The sequence below is a fragment of the Scyliorhinus torazame genome, chromosome 13 (assembly GCF_047496885.1).
Source record: "Scyliorhinus torazame isolate Kashiwa2021f chromosome 13, sScyTor2.1, whole genome shotgun sequence".
NCBI classification, from domain to species: Eukaryota; Metazoa; Chordata; class Chondrichthyes; order Carcharhiniformes; family Scyliorhinidae; genus Scyliorhinus; species Scyliorhinus torazame.
Window position 1 is genome coordinate 70,255,249 of NC_092719.1, and position 22,351 is coordinate 70,277,599.

General features: G+C 49.2%; 1 long non-coding RNA gene across 1 annotated transcript in view; it reads right to left on the minus strand.

The window, feature by feature from the left end:
• The window catches only part of LOC140387708 (uncharacterized), a 43,667-nt gene that overhangs the window by 19,322 nt on the left and 1,994 nt on the right, over positions 1 to 22,351 (minus strand). Inside the window, exon 2 of the long non-coding RNA XR_011933965.1 lies at positions 13,792 to 13,886. This is a non-coding gene — a long non-coding RNA (uncharacterized lncRNA). The remainder of the gene's footprint in view (positions 1 to 13,791; positions 13,887 to 22,351) is intronic.

The window sequence follows — 22,351 nt, forward strand, 5'->3', positions numbered from 1 at the left end:
TTCCCACGCCGGCGTCAGCACTTAGTCTGGAGATCGGAGAATCCAGTCACCTGACTCCAGATCGCCCACAACAATTCCTAGATGCTGACTCCACATTACCCAGAACAACTCCCAGATCCTGACTAAACATCACCAAAACCAACTCCCGCATCCGGAGTCCACAACGCCCACATTAACTCCCGAATCCTGAGTCCACATCACCCACAACAATTGCCGGATGCTGACTCCACATCGCCCCCTACAGAGATGGCTGAACAGTGATTTTATAATATTACTAAGCCTTTAAGGTTGTCAGGAAGTATCTCCCTCCTGAGGAGTCTGCACATCCTCCCCGTGTGTGCGTGGGTTTCCTCCGGGTGCTCTGGTTTCCTCCCACAGTCCAAAGATGTGCAGGTTAGGTGGATTGGCCATGATAAATTGCTCTTAGTGTCCAAAATTGCCCTTAGTGTTGGGTGGGGTTACTGGGTTATGGGGATCGGATGGAGGTGTTAACCTTGGGTAGGGTGCTCGTTCCAAGAGCCGGTGCAGACTCGATGGGCCGAATGGCCTCCTTCTGCACTGTAAATTCTATGATCTATGATCCCCTTTGAAGGCTGGAGGCAATGAAATTTAACTTTTCTCTCTCCAACAATTCCAGCCGCTCAGGTAGTTCATTCACCTGCACAACCCAATTCACAGTGTTGATGTGACTTGGTTTTTCTTTGCCTGTCTGGATCTACACACACAATAAAATATCTGCAAACAGCAAAACGCGGGCTTCATGGGGGCCGGTGAAGTCGGTCAGAAATTAGCATCACACACAAGTCAAGTCTATTTGATAGGTCACTGAATGAGGAAGACATGTCCCCCTCGCCACTCAGTGGCTAATATAAAGAAAGATATAAAGCAAGTGGGCAGCACAGTAGCACAGTGGTTAGCACAGTTGCTTCACAGCTCCAGGGTCCCTGGTGCGATTCCGGCTTGGGTCACTGTCTGTACGGAGTCTGCACGTTCTCCCCGTGTCCGCGTGGGTTTCCTCCGGGTGCTCCGGTTTCCTCCCACAGTCCAAAGATGTGCAGGTTAGGTGGATTGGCCGTGATAAATTGCCCTTAGTCTCCAAAAAAGGTTAGGTGGGGTTATGGGGATAGGGTAGGGGTATAGGTTTTGGTAGGGTGCGCTTTCCAAGGGCCTCGATGGGCCAAATGGCCTCCTTCTGCACTGTAAATTCTATGATTCTATATATCTGGCACCCTTTGTGCTCTCAGTCTGTCTCAAAGAAGTTTTCCAGCAAAAGAAATGCTTTTGTTGCACAGTCACGATTGTAATGGAGGGAAGATGACAGATTTTCTGGATCTAGAGATGCATAAGTCAGGCAAAGAAAATACTTACATCTGGGCCGGGATTCTCCCCTACCCGACGGGGCGGGGTGTCCCGGCGGGATGGAGTAGCATGAACCACTCCGGCGTCGAGCCGCCACAAAGGTGCGGATTTCTCCCCACCTTTAGGGGCCAAGCCCTCACCTTGAGGGGTTAAGCCCGCACCGGAGTGGTTGGCGCACCGCCGGCTGGCGGGAAAGGCCTTTGGCGCCACGCCAGCCGGGGCAGAAGGGACTCCGCCGGTCGGCGGAAGTCCGCGCATGCGCGGGAGCGTCAGCGGCTGCTGACATCATCCCCGCGCATGCGCAGGGGGGGTCACTTCCGCATCGGCCACCGCGGAGGCTATGGCCGAGGTTGAAGGAAAAGAGTGCCCCCATGGCACAAGCCCGCCCATGGATCGGTGGGCCCCGAATGCGGTCCAGGCCACCGCGGGGGCACCCCCCGGGCCCAGATCGCCCGGCGCCCCCCCAGGACCCCGGAGCCCGCCCGCGCCGCCAGTCCCGCCGGTAAGAGAGGTGGTTTGATTCGCGCCGGCGGGACTGGCATGACAGCAGCAGGATTTCGGCCCTTCACACCGCCCCCCCCCCCCCCGGCAAATTCTCCAACCCGGCAGGGGGTCGGAGAATCCCGCCCCTGATTTCCACAGATTTTTTTTCCAGGATCCGGCCGCTCGCTTGTCACAAGCGGTTAAAGCTTGACTGCACTACTCTGTACCCAGCATGTCTAACCACCTACTACTGGCATTTTGGAAAAGGTTGCCGGGTGATACTCAACCTGTTTGGCCACATTATGATCGCACCTTCCTTGGCCATCAAGTCCTGGAGTGCGTCTCAAACCTGAAACTTGTGGCTCAGAGGCTGTGGTGCTATTCACTGTGCCACAAGACCCACGTTTGGAGAGCTGTAGGGAAAAGGATGAAAAAACGGTGTAAACTGGGGAAGGAGAAATGAAATAATATCCATAGTAGCCTGTTATATTTTACTTTTATTAGATGTGTCCAAAGTTTATGGCACTTGCTCTCAGGAAATGCTGTCCACCATGCTTTAGACAAATTGCTGTTTTACAGATATATATTCTTGAACTGCTTGAAGTTTAATTGAATCATATACTGTGTCTATGAATCATATGCCACCTCAGGCATTGTCTGACAGCCAATTGCAATCATTCTCTACAGTTGAATAAAACCTAGCCCTCAACTTGTATGAAAGATTCAACTGTGACCAGTTTTATAATGAAATAGAGATATCAGTTCAAAACGGAATGAAAACCATTGAAATTTAGTCCTGAAAACTATGAACGGAAACAGTTGTTTGACCTTTCAAGCCCTCCAGCTGTTCATTATTGGTTTAATTGCTTCATAATTGCAGTAACCTTTGGGTCATCTACAGAGGGGGTTTACTTACATACCAAAACTGTAGGAAAGCTGCTCGCCTGAGATCCAAGATAAAGGTCACCAAGTCCTTGACAAAGATTTTCATGATTCTGCACTAACATTACACACAGAACAGCACCTTCAGTGGTAAATGGGTAGACAATCTCACATCTGTAAAGAGTCTGGTTGGACCATCAGCATCAGGAAGATATATCTTATGGTTTAGGATATTGCCATATTGTTATCTATCACCATTGAAAACGTGATGTGGAGGTGCCTGCGTTAGACTGGGGTGAGCACAGTCAGAAGTCTTAAAACACCAGGTTAAAGTCCAACAGGTTTGTTTCAAATCACTAGCTTTCGGAGCACTGCTCCTTCCTCAGGTGAATGAAGAGGTGGGTTCCAGAAACATATATATAGACAAAGCTTTGAATGCAAGCGTTTGCAGGTCATTAAGTCTTTACAGACCCAGAGATAGAGGTAACCCCAGGTTAAAGAGATGTGAATTGTCTCAAGCCAGGACAGTTGGTAGGATTTTGCAAGCCCAGGCTAGATGGTGGAGAGTGAATGTAATGCAACATGTATCCCAGGTCCCGGTTGAGGCCGCACACATGTGTGCGGAACTTGGCTAAAAGTTTCTGCTCGGCGATTCTGCATTGTCGCGCATCCTGAAGGCCGCCTTGGAGAACGCTTACCCGGAGATCAGAGGCTGAATGCCCTTGACTGCTGAAGTGTTCCCCGGCTGGAAGGGAACATTCCTGCCTGGCGATTGTCGCGCGATGTCCGTTCATTCATTGTCCCAGCGTCTGCATGGTCTCGCCAATGTACCATGCTTCGGGATATCCTTTCCTGCAGCGTATGTGGTAGACAACGTTGGCCGAGTCGCACGAGTATGTACCGCGTACCTGGTGGGTGGAGTTCTCACGTGTAATAGAACATAGAACATAGAACAATACAGCGCAGTACAGGCCCTTCACCCCACAATGTTGCACCGAAACAAAAGCCATCGAACCTACACTATGCCATTATCATCCATATGTTTATCCAATAAACTTTTAAATGCCCTCAATGTTGGCGAGTTCACTACTGTAGCAGGTAGGGCATTCCACGGCCTCACTACTCTTTGCGTAAAGAACCTACCTCTGACCTCTGTCCTATATCTATTACCCCTCAGTTTAAAGCTATGTCCCCTCGTGCCAGCCATTTCCATCCACGGGAGAAGGCTCTCACTGTCCACCCTATCCAACCCCCTGATCATTTTGTATGCCTCTATTAAGTCTCCTCTTAACCTTCTTCTCTCCAACGAAAACAACCTCAAGTCCATCAGCCTTTCCTCATAAGATTTTTCCTCCATACCAGGCAACATCCTGGTAAATCTCCTCTGCACCCGCTCCAAAGCCTCCACGTCCTTCCTATAATGCGGTGACCAGAACTGTACGCAATACTCCAAATGCGGCCGTACCAGAGTTCTGTACAGCTGCAACATGACCTCCTGACTCCGGAACTCAATCCCTCTACCAATAAAGGCCAACACTCCATAGGCCTTCTTCACAACCCTATCAACCTGGGTGGCAACTTTCAGGGATCTATGTACATGGACACCTAGATCCCTCTGCTCACCCACACTTTCAAGAACTTTTCCATTAGCCAAATATTCCGCATTCCTGTTATTCCTTCCACAGTGAATCACCTCACACTTCTCTACATTAAACTCCATTTGCCACCTCTCAGCCCAGCTCTGCAGCTTATCTATATCCCTCTGTAACCTGCTACATCCTTCCACACTGTCGACAACACCACCGACTTTAGTATCGTCTGCAACTTTACTCACCCACCCTTCTGCGCCTTCCTCTAGGTCATTGATAAAAATGGCAAACAGCAACGGCCCAGAACAGATCCTTGTGGTACTCCATGGTGGTACCCATGTCTATGATCTGGCACGTCTTGCAGAGATTGCCATGGCAGGGTTGTGTGGTGTCGCGGTCGCTGTTCTGAAGGCTGGGTAGTTTGCTGCAAACAATGGTTTGTTTGAGTTTGCGCGGTTGTTTGAAGGCAAGTAGTGGGGGTGTGGGGTTGACGTTGACAAGACGTTCATCTTCATCGATGACGTGTTGAAGGCTGCAAAGAAGATGTCGTAGTTTCTCCGCTCCGGGGAAGTATTGGATGACGAAGGGTACTCTGTCGATTGTGTCCCATGTTTGTCTTCTGAGGAGGTCGGTGCGGTTTTTTGCTGTGGCGCATTGGAACTGTCGATCGATGAGTCGAGCGCCATATCCCATTCGTACGAGGGCATCTTTCAGCGTCTGTAGATGTCTGTTATGCTCCTCCTCATCTGAGCAGATCCTGTGTATACGGAGGGCTTGTCCATAGGGGATGGCTTCTTTAATGTGTTTAGGGTGGAAGCTGGAGAAGTGGAGCATCGTGAGTTTATCCGTGGGCTTGCGGTAAAGCGAAGTGCTGAGGTGACCGTCCTTGATGGAGATGAGTGTGTCCAAGAATGCAACTGATTTTGGAGAGTAGTCCATGATGAGTCTGATGGTGGGATGGAACTTATTGATGTCATCGTGTAGTCGTTTCAGTGATCTTCGCCGTGGGTCCAGAGGAAAAAGATGTCATTGATGTATCTGGTGTATAATGTCGGTTGAAGATCCTGTGCGATGAGGAGGTCTTGTTCAAACTTGTGCATGAGGATGTTGGCATATTGAGGTGCGAATCTGGTCCCCATGGCTGTTCCGTGCATTTGGGTGAAGAACTTGTTGCCGAAGGTGAAGACGTGATCCAGAATGAAGCGGATGAAAACATGACATTGGAGGCTGTTGATACCTTAAATATCTAGCCTCCAATCACCAGCATCCTCCTCGTCAAGCAAGGCCTGGCATCCATCGTCCTCCTCCAGCACATCGTCCCTCTGCTGCACGATGTTCTGGAGGACCCACCAAGGCACCATGATGTGGGAGGCCCTCCTAGCGTTATACTGAAGGATCCCTCCAGAGCGGTCAGGCACCGATTCAGTCCCGGTGTTATCACTTAGGGCATGATTCTTCAGCCTCGTTACGCTCTCACTCAAGTGTAACAAGGCCAGTGAATATCTGGAGAAGCCAAAAATGAGATCCGTGTCAGACGCCAAACAGTTTGTGATGCAACCGGCCTGCTCCCGTTCGCAAAATCGAGACCTCATCCCAGACAGCAGTGGGTGCCTTGTGGCTCACCCTCGCGGAAATTTCCGCTCACTACCACACTTCAAAATTTTTCCTGAGAATTGCGCCCTTAGTCTCTGAAAAGAAGAATCCCACCCCTCGGACTTGATTCTCCGATTCTGGGGCTATGACCCCACGCCGAAAAACTGGCACAAAAAAGGCAACGATTCCCTGTTTTGCTGGGGGTTGGCAGGACAGCAACGTAGAGCACCTGGCTCTAGCTGCCGATACGGCCTGGAAAATGTCTGGGTCCATGGCCTCGTATGTGCAGAGTGGCGGCCTGCAGCGGCCGCGCCGTGTCACATGGTGGCGGCCGTTCGCGGACCCAGCGAGCAAAATAGTCCCCCCCTTCGGCTGGCTCGTGTGTCCCGGACCACCCCTCCACAGCTGGTCGGGGGCAGAGCATCAGGGGAAGGCCTCAGGCAATGTCTCCGAATACGCCGCTTTGGAGGGGCGGAGCATCATGAAAGCAGCGCCGCCCCCAATTTTGTCAGAAACATGGAATCCTGCCCTTTATTTTTCATCGCGCCATTCTCAGCGTTCTAGACTTAATATTGAGTACAGCAACTTTAGATCATAACCGCCTTCATCTTGTTCTGTGTATATTGCCTTTTGTTGGCTTGTTTCTTTCTTTACTCCTTGCTACATGGAGATGTTTACTATGTAGACATTCATGCCTCATTGGAGCAGGGTGTTTGTTTCTTTACAATATCCATTACCATTCTCTTTGGCTGTTGCATCATGGAATATTTTGTTATTTAATCACCCCTGCCCTCCACCCTATCACAGAGCCTTCCATTTTGTTATCCCTGCCCAACCCCCTTCACTCACTAGGTTACAAATTCTTACATTTCCATCTTTCGTCCATTCTGATGAAACATCATCTCAGCCTGAAATATCAGATGGGGTTTTCCAGCCCTTTCCCCGGTGGCATCTTCCTGTTCCACCGAAGGCAACCGCCCCCCCCCCCATACCGGGTCCCAAGACGGCACGGCCAGTGAGCAACGCAAAAGGCCTTTGGCTTCGGAGGAACCAGAAGATCCCTCCGGCGACCAACGGAGAACTCAATGACAACGACAAAAGAAGCAGTATTACGAGACTTTTCTCCAACCACAGAGACTCTCTGGACAGTAGCATAGAGCATAAATAAGGCTTTTAAAGCAGACCAAGGCAGGCCAGCAGCACGGTTCAATTCCCGTACCGAAGCCTACTTGTGGCAATAAGCAATTTTCATTTTCATTTTCATTTCAATATAAAGCCAAGACTCAAACCCTTCTTCCTCCCCATCCCTTCCAACACCAGGAACCCGGTCTTACTAAACAACCCCCAAATTATCCACATCTCCGGTGCTAACAAATGGCACATTTTGCATTGGATAAGCACGTTGAATCATCAGAGAAAAGAGGGTTCTGCTCCGAAGGGGGGAATGGTGTGGACAAGATGTAATCGGCAAGAAAGAACAGAGTAAATTGAATGAACTCTTCCTGATAAACTGACAGTTCCATTTGTCCAGATGGCCATTTTACGAGTTGTTAAACCTCAGACTGAAATATAAGAATAAGCACTGAAGAGAGAACCCTGACCACTGTTACCCTTTTGTGTAATTGCTCCTGCTTAGCGGCATTGATGAGACAGCTTGAAGCTGACATCCTCTAACAAGAATCAGAGACTGTCTGGCCCAAGCGCATCAGCCAGGCATTACCTATTCCTCTGAACTGAGATGGTTTCCCTCAGATTAATTACATTTATAATATGCTTGTCAGAGTCCGGTGGTTCAATTTACTTTGGGATCTGGTGAGAAGATCAGTCGCATTTATCTCAATGTTCGTAGAATGTGTGTAAGATTGTGGTAAAAGGCAGCCTTTCCAAACCTACCACACTTTGCTAAGTTTCAGCCTTTGAACCTCCACTTCATGTTCAGCTGATGCTTAATATTCATAGAATCATAGAAACCCTTACAGCGCAGAAATGGCCATTCAGCCCATCACGTCTCCACCGACCACCCGAAAGTGCACTCTAACTAGGCCCAATCCCCGCCCTATCACCCTAACCCTATCCCCACCTAACCATTGGACACTAAGGGCCAATCTAGCATGGCAAATCCACTTAACCAGCACATCTTTGGACTGTGGGAGGAAACCGGAGCACCCGGAGGAAACACACGCAGACGAGGGGAGAATGTACAAACTCCACGCAGGCAGTCACCCAAGGTTGGAATTGAACCTGGGTCCTTGGCGCTGTGAGGCCACTGTGCCACCCTATTACGGGAATTCAATCTCTCTAACTCACCATGGATAATATTGTCCTTTGTTTTACAATGCTCGTGAAAAACTGCCCCAGTGTAAAAATGTACCACCGGCTTAGTGCAGCTTCAAAGTTTGAAAATAAGAGTGGGGAAAGTGAACTTAAGGTTGGCTCAACACCAATGGTGAAAAACCTAGCAACAACAACTTGCATTATTATAACCTCCTTGATCCAATAAACTGCCCCAAAGTGCTTCACCAGAGCATTGTCAGACAATGTTTGACACCGAGATAGTCAGACACGTGGTCAAATGCTTGGTTAATGAGATAGATTTTGCAGGGCATCTTCAGGGACAAGAGAGAGGTGGAGAGCCATGCAGACTTAGAGATTTCCAGTGTTTAAGCCTAAGAAACTGAAGGCACAGCTCCTAATGGTGGGGTGATGAAAATCAGGGATGCACAAGGGGCTCGAAGTGGAACAACGTGTAATTCTCGGAGGGTGGTAGGGCTGGACATGGTTACAGAGTTAGGGATGAGTACGAACACATAGACAGGAAGCTGGTCTGGAGAGCTTTGCAGTTGTTGAGTCTCGGGGTAATGAAGGTGTGAAAGACAGTTTCAGCAACAGATGAGCTGATGCAGGGGCAAAGACAGGCATTGTTACGGAGGTGAAAGCAGACAATCTTGGTGGTGAAGAGGATGTAGGATAAGAAACCTAGGGCGAAATAGGACATCAATATTGCAAAAAAAAAAGTACATTAGACCTCACAAAGCATTTGTCGTTAAGCGAGCAGAGTTTGTGGTGGGGATTCAAGACAATGGCCTCCATCTTGCATAACTATACAGGATGGATGAGGGATTGGAAAGGGTGGAAAGCGATTCTTTAACTTCAGGTTACATCTGGGTTTAGTGAATTTAATGACACATGAAGTTTTAAATATGGAATGACAGAAGTGAATCATGCAAGTGAATACTTTCTTTCAGTATGATTGAAGCAGCCATGTTCAGGTAACCAGCACTGCAACAGGAAGGGGATGAGAGTGGCACCTACAAATAGTGATAGTATAAGAGATACAGGAATCACAGCATGTTCTGTGTCAGCAATGGACCTAATGAAACAGAGGTAGCCATGTGGCAACAGTCACCTGGGACAGTGGTAGCCTTCTCTGCCACAAAAAAACAATATGGTCACCTGTTCCGCCATGTGAATGGATGGTACATTTCAATCACAATCTCCATTTTGAGCCAAAGCCCATTTATTTACTAGTCCTCTTTTGTGCACAGATAGCTAACTCGAGATCTAGTAAAGGCTTGATAAGCTTCATTGCAATTGCTATGATTCCCTGGTGTGCGGAGATTTAGGAGTGGATTTTATAAAGGGGTAGAGTCAAATCTTTTACTCTTATTACTTTTCCAGTAAGCATCGAGTATAGAGATTACGGACAGAGATAATTCAAACAAAGTTCCGATAAAGCAAGCTCCCAATGGGTCCTCAAGATGCCAATAAAATGCCAAGAAATGCTGCTTCCAACAACATTTCAAGGCAAAGCCAATCGCCATTTAGCATTACCGATTTGTATCACAGACTGGCAGTGGCGTAACATTAGAGAAGAGAGACACTAACAGTTTGAAGAGTGGAACAGGAGTCTTCCCCAGTGCCCTGGCCAATGTTTAACCCTCAATCATCCTCACTAAAATAGATGATCAGGCCATTTATTTTGCTGCTGTTTATGGGAGCTTGCTCTGCGAAAATTGGCCACTCTGTTCCTATATTACAGCAGTGGCCAAACTTCAAAAGTATTTCATTTGCAGTGACACAGTTTAGAGCATCCTGAGGTCACTGAACGTGCTATATAAATCTCTTCCTTGTACACGTGGATCACATTCTGCTGAGCAACAGAAGAAACCTTTCTCGAGTGGTTTTATCACTCCCACTCTTCCCCCAATGGGAGCTGCACTCAATAGGAACAGAGAGCAGATAATCTCTGATCCGTGCTCTTTTCAATTGCAGTTTGATCACTAGTTAACCTCTGTGATGTTGCTGATGGGTGGTCTGGCTACAATACATCTTATGGTCTCATTAAGAGGTGGGAAACTGCACACAGTGACTGGAGCACCAGAGGATTCAAGGTAGCAGAGCTTCACATTAAAATCATCAGAGTGACACAGATCTGCTTGTTGAGTGAACGGCACATTGTGAGAGAGGGGAAAAGAACAAAGATAGATCCAGGGGAGTGGAAAAATGATTGGCACTGGTGCCAAGGGCAGAGAAGTGACATGTTAAAACAAAAAAAAACATTGAACCTCACAACAGGTCAGAGAGGAACTGTAACTTTGGTTCACTCACTAGGTATGAAACAACTGCAGGTGAGGACTGCACAGACAGAAAGAGAATGGGTGACCATCAGGAAAAGTAAAAGACTCAGGAAGGTAGTGCTGGGGTCCCGTTTTGGATACTGTTGGGGGATGGCCTCTCCATAAGACCATAAGACCACAAGACATAGGAGCAGAATTAGGCCACTTGGCCCATCGAGTCTGCTCCGTCATTCAATCATGGCTGATATTTTCTCATCCCCATTCTCCTGCCTTCTCCCCATAACCCTTGATCCCCTTATTAGTCAAGAACCTATCTGACTCTGTCTTAAAGGCACTCAGTGAATTGGCCTCCACAGCCTTCTGCGGCAAAGAATTCCACAGATGCACCACCCTCTGGCTGAAGAAATTCCTCCTCATCTCTGTTTTAAAGGATCCTCCCTTTAGTCTGAGATGGTGTCTTCTGGTTCTAGTTTTTCCTACAAGTGGAAACATCCTCTCCACGTCCACTCTATCCGGGCCTCGCAGTATCTTGTAAGTTTCAATACAATCCCCTCTCATCCTTCTAAACTCCAACGAGTACAGACCCAGAGTCCTCAAACGTTCCTCATACGACAAGTTATTCATTCCAGGGATCATTCTTGTGAACCTCCTCTGGATCCTTTCCAAGGCCAGCACATCCTTCCTTAGATATGGGGCCCAAAACTGCTCACAATACTTCAAATGGGGTCTGACCAGAGCCTTATACAGCCTCAGAAGTACGTCCTTGGTCTTGTATTCTAGCCCTCTTGACATGTATGCTAACATTGCATTTGCCTTCCTAACTGCCGACTGAACCTGCACATTAACCTTAAGAGGATCGTGAACAAGGACTCCCAAGTCCCTTTGTGCTTCTGCTTTCCGAAGCATTTCCCCATTTAGAAAATAGTCTATGCCTAAATTCCTCCTTCCAAAGTGCATAACCTCACACTTTTCCACATTGTATTTCATTTGCCACTTCATTGCCCACTCTCCTAGCGTGCCCAAGTCCTTCTGCAGCCCGCCTGCTTCCTCAATACTACCTGTCCCTCTACAGATCTTTGTATCATCCGCAAACCTAGCAACAGTGACTTCAGTACCTTCTTCCAGATCATTAACGTATATTGTGAAAAGTTGTGGTCCCAGCACCGACCCCTGAGGCACACCACCAGTCACCAGCTGCCATCCTGAAAAAGACCCCTTTATCCCCACTCTCTGCCTTTTCGCAGTCAGCCAATCCTCTATCCATGCCAGGTTCTTACCCTGAACACCATGAGCTCTTAACTTATTTCACAGTCTCCGTTGTGGCACCTTGTCAAAGGCCTTCTGGAAATCTAAATCATGTCCACTGGTTCTCCTTTGTCTAACTTGCTTGTTACCTCCTCAAAGAACTCTAACAGATTTGTCAGACACAACCTCCCTTTGCTGACTCAGTCCTATTTTGTCATGCACTTCCAAATGCTTCGCGATCCCATCTTGAAAAAATGAAATGAAAATGAATCTTTAATATCAGACTCTAAAATCTTACCAATGACCGAAGTCAGGCTAACCGGCTTATAATTTCCTGCCTTCTGCCTCCCTCCCTTCTTAAACAGCGGTGTTACATCAGTCCTCTGGGACCCTTTCTGCCTCCAGTGATTCCTGAAAGATCATCACCAATGCCTCCACAATCTCCTCAGCTATCTCTTTTTGGACCCTGGGGTGTAGTCCATCCGGTCCAGGTGACTTATCCACCTTCAGTCCTTTCAGTTTCCCCAGAACCTTATCCTTAGTAATGGTCACTGCACTCACCTCTGCCCCCTGGTTCTCCTGGAGCTCTGGCATCCCACTGGTGTCTTCCACCGTGAAGACTGATGCAAAGTAACTATTCAGTTTGTCTGCTATTTCTTTGTTTCCCTATTATTACTTCTCCAGCCACATGTTCTCGTGGTCTAATGTTTATTTTTGCCTCTCCCTTACCTTTTATGTATTGAAAAAATCTCTTCCTATCTTCCTTTATATTATTAGCTAGCTTGCATTCACCTTCTCCCCAGCACGGTAGCACAAGTGGATAGCACTGTGGCTTCACAGCGCCAGGGTCTCAGGTCCCACGTTCGATTCCCCGCTGGGTCATTGTCTGTGCAGAGTCTGCACGTTCTCCCCGTGTCTGCGTGGGTTTCCGGTTTCCTCCCACAGTCGAAAGACATGTAGGTTAGGTGGATTGGCCACGCTAAATTGCCCTTAGTGTCCAAAAAGGTTAGGAGGGGTTATTGGGTTATGGGTGGAAGTGAGGGCTTAAGTGGGTTGGTGCAGACTCGATGGGCCTAATGGCCTCCTTCTTTAATGTATGTTCTATGTTCTATGTTCCCCCCTTATTGCTTTTTTAGTTGTCCTCTGCTCGGTTTTATAGGCTTCCCAATCCTCTGGTTTCCCACTAATTCTCGCCACTTTGTATGCTTTATCTTTAGCCTTTATGCTGTCCTTGACATCCCTGGTCAGCCTTGGATGCCTTGTCCTCCCCTTAGCATGTTTCCTCCTCCTTGGAATGAATTTCTGTTGTGCCTCCCTAATAATCCCCTCAAACTCCTGCCATTGCTGTTCCACTGTCTTCCCTGCTAGTCTCCTTCTCCAATCAACTCTGGCCAGCTCCTCCCTTATGTCTTTGTAGTGACCCTTATTTAATTGTAGTACCATTACATCTGATTGCAGCTTCTCCCTCTCAAACTGCAGGGTAAATTCTATCATATTGTGGTCACTGCAGAGGGTTCCTTCACCTTAAGTTCCCTAATCAAGTCTGCCTCATTGCACATCGCCAAATCCAGAATTGCCTGTTCCCTAGTAAGCTCTGTCACAAGTTGCTCCCAAAAAAATCTCTTAGACATTCCACAAATTCCCTTTCTTGGGATCCACTACCAACCTAATTTTCCCAGTCCACCTGTATATTGAAGTCCCCCATTTTTATTGTAATATTGCCTTTTTTACATGCCTTTTCTATCTCCTGATTTATTTTCTGCCCCACATCCTGACTACTGCTAGGGGGCCTGTACATAACTCCCATCAGGGTCTTTGCAATTCCTCAACTCTACCCATAGAGATTCTGTGCCTTCTGATCCAATATCGCTCCGTGCTATCGATTTAACTTCATTCCTTACTAACAATGCAACCCCGCCCCCTTTGCCCATCTGCCTGTCCTTTCGATAAGACATATATCCTTGAATATTTAAATCCCAGCCCTGATCCCCTTGCAGCCACATCTCTGTGATGCCTACGACATCGTACCGACCAATTTCAATGTGTGCAACAAGCTCATTTACCTTGTTCCGTATACTGCGCGACTTTAGGTACAGCACCCTCAATCCAGCATTGGCCACCTCCCTTTTCACACTCTCCTCAGTGGGATATATTTATCCTGTGGAGTGAGAATGAAAGATGAGTCATAGCCACAGAAACCCAGGGGAACGGGATGCAAATAGCCACAGAAACCATGGGAAAAGAGTGCTAATGGGAGTCCCCAGGGAGAACAAAAGATGTGAAAGGCCAAACAGCAGAGAAACTAACAGGGTCTTGTGTTGAAATGGCAAGCAACGGGAAGGTCAGGGTCCAGAATGCACACAGACCAAAGGTGCTCAGCAAAGCGATCACCCAGTCTGTGTTTGGTCTTTCCGATATAGAGGAGACCACATTGGGAACAACGAATGCAATAGACCCGACTGAAAGAGGTGCAAGTGAAATGCTGCTTCACCTGGAATAAGTGTTTTGGGTCTGGGATGTTCAGCATGGAAGAGGTAAAGGGGCCATGGCTGTTGCGTGGGTGTGGGGTATGGTGGAGGAGTGGACTAGATTATCTTGGAGAGAACGGTCTCTGTGGAATGCTGACAGAGGGAGTGAAGGAAAGATGTGTTTGGTGGTGGCATCACGCTGGAGTTGGCGAAAATGGCGGAGGGTGATACTTTGCATATGGAGGCTGGTGGGGTGAAATGTGAGAACGAGGGGGACTCTATCATTGTTCTGGGAGGGAGGGGAGGGGGCAAGGCTAGTGGCGCGGGAGACGGACGGCACACTATTGAGGGCCCTGTCAACAATGTAGGTGGGAAATCACAGTTGAGGAAGAAGGAACACATTTTCGAAGCATCATTTTGGAAAGTGGCATCATGGGAACAAATGCGACAGAGGCGAAGGAGCTGAGAGAAAGTGATGGAGTCCTTACAGGATGTGGGTGTGAAGAGCTTTAATCCAGATAGCTGTGGGCATCAGTGGGCTTGTAGTGGATATTAGTTGATAGTTTATTGCCGGAAATGGAGACAGAAAGATCAAGGAAGGGAAGGGAAGTGTCTGAGATGGACCAGGTGAAAGTGATGGAGGGGTAGAAACTGGAAGTGAAGTTGATGAATTTTTCCAGGTCCGGATGAGAGCATGAAGCGGCACCAAAATAGTCCGGACCTGGAAAAATTCATAGCACACTTTTCTAGCCCTGGCAACATTCTTGGAAATTTCTCCTACATTCTCTCCAGAGCAGTTATGTGCTTCCTGTAATGTGGAGATCAGGGGCGTCATTCTCCGCCGACGGGAGTCTCCGTTTTGCCGGCGCCCGGGGGTTTCCCGACGGCGTGGGGCTGCCCCACAATGGGAAACCCCATTGACCGGCCGGTGTAACGGAGAATCCCGCCGGCGGGTCGGGGCAGAAATGTGGCGGGGCGGGATGGAGAATTTCGCTCCAGAATTGCACACAATACCCCAGTTGTGGCCTCACCAATGTTTCATACAATTCCAACATTATCTCCTTACTTTTATATTCTATAGCTCTGCCAATGAAGGAGAGCATTCCGCAGGCTTTTTACAACCTTGCCTACTGGGTGGCACAGTAGCACAGTGGGTACCACAGTTGCTTCACAGCTCCAGGGTCCCAGGTTCGATTCCCGGCTTGGGTCACTGTGTGTGCGGAGTCTGCACGTTCTCCCTGTGTCTGCGTGGATTTCTCCCGGGTCTCCGGTTTCCTCCCGATCAAAAGCCCCTGATGTAGACTCTATCATGAGGATGGATGTGAGTTCACTATCAGCAGAGAGCCAGGAGTCAGACTGAATCAGATTGTGAGGACCACCAGACCTTTCCTCACTGAGAGTGGTTATTACTCTCCTGCCTTGTATGGTGATCCACTGACAGTGCCGACACAGGCCAATCACCCTGGGGTGATGTTACACAGACCGTTGGAGGGGATAACAGGGTGGTCGGGGAGGGGTGGTGTGATTGGGGGGGGGGGTGAAAGGGGAAGGTGTTGAGCTGATGGACGCAACCTTATCTCAGAGAATCTGGAGACAATGAGCGCCTCCTTGGTTTGCCTGGCATGTCAGACCCTTGCCGCCGCCTCCTGTGCTCCATACTACGGCTTCTCCTCTGGCTCATCCTCCAGTCTCCTGGTCAGTCTCCTCTTTCTCCTCAGATGAGGCCGCAAGTCCCTCCTCCTCCTTGTCCTCCTCCTCCAGCATGTCGTACCACTGCTGTGCCAGATTGTGGAGGGCACAACAGATCACCACAAAGTGGGAGACCCGCTGGGGGCTGTACTGTACAGCCACACCAGAGCAGTCCAGGCAACAGAACCACATTTTGAACAACTCGATGCACCAGTCAATGACAGCACGGGTGGCAGAGTGGGCCTCAGTGTATCGGGTCTCCGCCTCAGCCTCAGGTCTCCACACTGGCATCATCAGCCACGACCTCAGCGGGTATCCCTTGCCCCTCATGAGCTAACCTGTCAATACGGGGTGGTCCTTGAAGACACCGGGGATCTCCGAGTGCCCCAGGATGTAGCTGTCATGCACGCAACCATGCATGTTCCTCGGGCGATGGTCGCACAAGATCTGAACATTCAGAGAGTGAAACCCCTTCCTGTTAATATAGGGCACTCCTTGATTCCCCAGTGCTTGCAGGGCAAGATGTGTGCCTTCAATGGCTCCCTGGACCTGGGGCATCCCAACGATGGCAGTGAATCCTGCAGCCGGGCATCTTGGTGAGCCTGGTCCAGGCCAAAGGTGATACAGTCGGATGTTCGGGCATACAGAGCACCAGTAACCTCCTGGATGTACCTGTCGGCAGAAGGTTGCGATGTTCCACAGAGGTCCCGACTCGAGCCCTGGAATGACTCGGTCGCACAGAAATATAGGGCTGCAGTGAACTTCATGGCCAACGGGAGGGTGTGTCCTCCTCCTCCACGGGGCGCCATATCCTTCTCAGCCTGATAGGCGGCCGGGTCTTCCGAGTGTGTGGCAGCCCCCTGCACATGTGGTGCTGCCTGCAGCCTGCGTCGATCTTGCTGCCTTCTTCGGCATCTGTCTGCCTCGGCTGCGAAGCACAGCGTGGGCAGCCTCTCCGGGATCCACACCACCAAGCATTCTTGTATCCGGAAGGAATTGGAGAAGGAGAGAGAGAGCAACAATCAGTTGGGGCTTCAATCCCAGAATCCTCAAATCCCCCAAGCTTCCCCCACCCTTACTGAAACTGTTTATTTTTGGAACACAGTAAGCTGAAATGGAAAGGTTGACAATACTTTTTCATGTGTTTGATTTCCTTCTGGCTTCTTCATCTTCTCCATGGCTGCTGTGTGGGCTCTTATTGTGTAACTGACACCCTGGCACTCTAATCACATTCTGATAACCCAAGATGACAAATTGTCTTCTTGTGCATCAGTTTTGTGCTTTCCACTGGGTTTATGTCCAAAGCCAAGCACGGGTCATTTTCTAGCCCTCTGTTCAATACATAGAAACCCCATAGATTCTTTACAGTGCAATCGGAGGTGATTCGGCCCATCAAGTCTGCACCGACCCTCTGAAAGAGGTCCCTACCTCACCCTATCCCCATTACCCCATCTAACCTACACATCTTTGGACACTAAGAGGCAATTTTAGCATGGCCAATCCACCTAACTTGCACATCTTTGGACTGCAGGAGGAATCCGGAGCTCCGGGAGGAAACCCACACAGACACGGGGAGAAAGTGCAAACTCCGCGCAGACAGCCACCCAAGGCCAGAATCGAACCTGGGTCCCCGACGCTGTGAGGCAGTGGTGCTAACCACTGTGTCACCGTGCCATCATACTTGGAGCGTGATTGTCATTTGACCATATGAGGCATCACAGACATACTCACTCCTGATGGCTGCATCTATACACTTCCAGTAAAGAGTCACTGAATAGCAGCCAAGTGCCAGGAGCCTGGGTGACATTGAGGGGTCAATCGTCACACCCCTTGCACTAGATCAGCATGGGTAAGAAGAATACTATCTATTGTTTGTCAAAAGATAAGCTAAATTGTTGAGCTTGCCAGAATATGTTTGGTGCACACAGTGGGAAATGAAAAAATAGCAAAGGTCTTGATGGTGCAAATGCAAATGAAAACAACTGACTGTAATCCACTTCACAGCTAATGGGGTGAAACCAGAATCCATAAAAATATTTGAAAGGGAAATGAACAAATATTTGCTGCTGGTGCAGCAAGGGAATGGGTCCAAATTGGATTGATTTCTGAAAGCACTGGTAAAGCACTGGCTGATTGGTATCCCAGGCTGATCCTGGGATCATTCACATGGAGAGTGAATGTATGCTCCGAGGATATTCTGTCTGCTTGTGGAAACTGCCAAAGTTGGGAGAAAGTTCGGGTCAAGAAAATAAATTTGTCTAAAGTTGAGAACACGGCATAATGACACAAAGCATGCACCCAAAATAAATGTTTGGCATGTTTGCAAAAGGGAGTTACTAAAATAGGGAAAATAAACTTTAATCCCGTGAGAAGACTAGGGTAGCCAGGGTTGTTCTCCCTGGAGCAAACAAGCTGATTAAACACATAGAATATACAACACAGAACTAAACCATTCAGCCCACTGCTCTATTGCTGGTGATTGTGCTCTTCCCACCCTACTTCACTTTAACCGATCAAAATGACCTGCCATTCACTTCTCCTTCACCATGCTTATATGGATTCTCCTTAAATGACTCCATGCTGCTCACTTCAGCTACTTCTTGAGATCCACATTCTAACCATTCATCCTTCTGTCCTCTAGAGAAAAGGGGAGTGGCCTGGGGCGACACCTATATGACCTGTGGCCCTAAGTTCACAGTGGGCAGTCAGTGGCGTGCGCAGTTGCATGGCTAATTTTTCCGGCTGCGGCAATGGTTTTCCATGCCTGTCCACCACGACCCCACAGCCCATCTGCTTGTCACCCCCCGATACTCCCCCGGCCTTGGCAGAAGCCCCCCCAGCCAGCGGCACAACTGTCAGCAAACTATGGCGATGTTGGACACTTTTCGTAACCCCTCTCCCTCCCTCAGCAGCCACAGCGCCGGTTTCACGATTTCTAAAAGCAGAGGTGAACCGCGCCGTCGGGAACTTGGCCCATTGGAGGTGGAGAATTGCGTAGGCCCCGGAGCATACCGGGTCAGTCCCGCTAATGATATGCAAACGGTGTCTACTGTACATGCGTTCCGGACAGCATTGATGTTGCTGTTGAAGTGACGGAGAATTGCAATTTAGCGTCAAATCGGCACCCGCAGCGATTTTGCCGTCGGAACTTATTCTCTGCCCAATCACGCTTCCCGATTTTGGTGTCAACCAATGGAGAATCCTGCCCACGAGGTCCGACCTGTTCAATCTTTTCTGATTGGGATAACTTCTCAGTTGTGGTATAATTAATGTACAGGCAGTCCTCGTACTTGTGGCACAATTGGTTCCTGGAAACCTTGTCCGAAGTCAAAACGTCGTAAGGTGGAACCCTTGAGAACAGTGTTAAAAATGACTGATTGGTTCTTTCAGTGACTGACGGCAAGACAGCATTTTTACTGGCAAATTGCGACCTCATTTCTTGCGGGTTTAAAAACAAAATAATTTACTGGATGTGGGATGGCAGCATTTATTGCCCATCCCTAGTTTCCCTTCAGAAGTTGGTGGTGAGTTGCCTTCGTGAACCGTTGCAGTCTCTGAGGTGTTGGTACACACACTGTGCTGTTACACAGGGAGTGCCAGGATTTTGCCCCAGTGACAGTGAAGGAATGGCGATATATTTCCAAGTCAGGGTGGTGAGTGACTTGGAGGGGACCTCCAGGTGGTGGGGTTTCCAGGTATCGACTGCTCTTGTCCTTCCAGATGATAGTGGTCGTGGGTTTGGAAGGTGCTGACTAAGGAACCTTGGTGAATTACTGCAGTGCATCTTGTAGATGGCACATACGGTTGTCACTGTTCGGCAGTGGTGGAGGGATTAAATGTTTGTGGAAGGGGTAGCAATCAATAGGGTTGCTTTGTCCTGGATAGTGTCGAGCTTCTTGAGCATTGTTGGAGCTGCATCCATCCAAACAAATGGAGAGTATTCCATTACACTCCTGATTTGTGCCTTGTAGATGATGGACAGGCTTTGGGGGGTCAGGAGATGAGTTACTCGCCGTATGATCCTAGCCATTGAGCTGCTCTGGTAACTGCAATATTTTGTATGGCTAGTCCAGTTCAGTTTCTGATGAATGGTAACCCTCATGATGTTGATTGTGGGGAATTCAGCAATGGTAATGCCATTGAATGTCAAGGGCAATGGTTAGATCCTCTCTTGCAGGAGATGACCATTGCCTAGCACTTGTGTGGCGTGCATGTAACTTGCCACTTGTAAGCCCTAGCCTGGATACTGTCCAAGCCTTGCTGCATTTGGACTGCTTCATTATCTGAGGAGTCGCAAATGATGCCGAACACTGTGCAGTCATCTGCGGACATTCCCACTTCTAACCTTATGATGGAAGGGAAGTCATTGATGAAGCAACTGAAGATGGTTGGGTCTAGGACACTACCCTGAGGAACTCCTGCAGTGATGTCCTGGAGCTGAGATGTTTGACCTCCAACCACCACAACCATCTTCTTTTGTGTCAGGTATGACTCCAACCAGCTGAGAGTTTCTCCCTGATTCCCTGTGATTCCAGTTTAGCTAGGGCTCATTGATTCCATACTCGGTCAAATACTGCCTTGGTGTCAAGGGCAGTCACTCTCACCTCACCTCTGGCATTCAGCTCTTTTGTCCATGTTTGAATCAAGGCTGTAATGAGATCAGGAGCTGAGTGCCCCTGGCGGAACCCAAACTGAGCGTCCGTGAGCTGATTAATGCTGAGTAAGTGCCACTTGATAACACTGTTAATTACTTTGCTGATGATGGAGAGTAGACTGGTAGGGCGATAATTGGCTGGGTTGAATTTGTCCTGTTTCTTGTGTACAGGACACACCTGGGCAATTTTCCATATTGCCAGGTAGATGCCAGTGTTGTAGCTGTACTGGAACAGCTTGGCTCGGGGTGCAGCACGTTCTGGAGCACAAATCTACATGACTATTGCCAGGGTATTATCAGGGCCCATAGCCTTTGCAGTATCCGGTGCCTTCAGCCGTTATTGCGTGGACTGAATCGTATTGGCTGAAGGCTGACAACTACAATGCTGGGGACCTCTGAAGGAGACCGAGATGGATCATCCACTCAGCACTTCTGGCTGAAGATTGTTGCGAATGCCTCAGCCTTGTCTTTTGCACATACGTGCTGGGCTCTTCTATCATTGAGGATGGGGATCTTTGTGGTGCCTCCTCCTGCAGTGAGTTGTTTATTTGTCCACCACCATTCACTGGATGGATGTGGCAGGACGCAGAACTTAGATCTGGGGTGTTCATCGTGGAATAGATGTGTCTATTTGTCTATTTCTTGCTGATTATGCAGTTTGGCATACAAGTAGTCCTGTGCTATAGCTTCACCAGGTTGACACCTCATTTTTCAGAATGCCTGATGTTGCTCCTGGCTGGCCCTCCTGCACTCTTCATTCAACCAGGGTTGATCCCCTGGATTGGTGGACATGCCGGGCCATGAGGTTGCAGATTGTGGTCGAATACAATTTTGCTGCTGCTGATGGCCCAAAGTGCCTCATGGATGCCCAGTCTTGAGTTGCTAGACATGTTCAAAGTCTAACCCATTTAGCACAGTAGTAGTGCCACACAACACGATGGAGGATATCCTCAATATGAAGATGGGACTTTGTCTCGACAAAGACTGTACGGTGGTCACTTCTACCGATACTGTCATGGGCAGATGCATCTGCGGCAGGCAGGCTGGAGAGGACGAGGTCCGGTTTCTTCCGAAAAGTCCCGAAAGACGTGCTGTTAGGTGGCGGAAAAGGCCTTTGGTGCCCCGCCAGCTGGCGCGGAAATGACATCTCCGGGCGGCGCATGCGCGGGAGCATCAGCGGCCGCTGACAGCATTCCCGCGCATGCGCAGTGGAAGGAGTCTCTTCCGCCTCCGCCATGGTGGAGACCGTGGCGGAGGCGGAAGGGAAAGAGTGCCCCCACGGCACAGGCCCGCCCGCGGAGCGGTGGGCCCCGATCGCCCCGCGCCCCCCCCAGGACCCTGGAGCCCGCCCGTGCCGCCTTGTCCCGCTGGTAAGGTAGGTGATTTCATTTACGCCGGTGGGACAGACATTTTAGCGGCGGGACTTCGGCCCATCAGGGCCGGAGAATCGAGCGGGGGAGCCCGCCAACCGGTGCGGCGCGGTTCCCGCCCCCGCCGAATATCCGGTGACGGAGACTTCGGCAACCGGCGGGGGCGGGATTCACGCCAGCCTCCGGCGATTCTCCGACCCGGCGGGGGGTCGGAGAATTTCGCCCTATATTATTATTAAATATGTTTTTCTCTCTTGTTGGTTTCCTCACAACCTGCTGCAGTTCCATTCGAGCAAGTTATGTCCTTGGGGATCCGACCAGCTCAGTCTGTGGTGGTACTACTGACCCACTCTTGGTTATTGACGTTGGTTTAAGACGTTCATCCCAATGCATTCAGACCTCTGCCAGCAGGCCACATTGACCGTAGAATCTTCACCAGCAA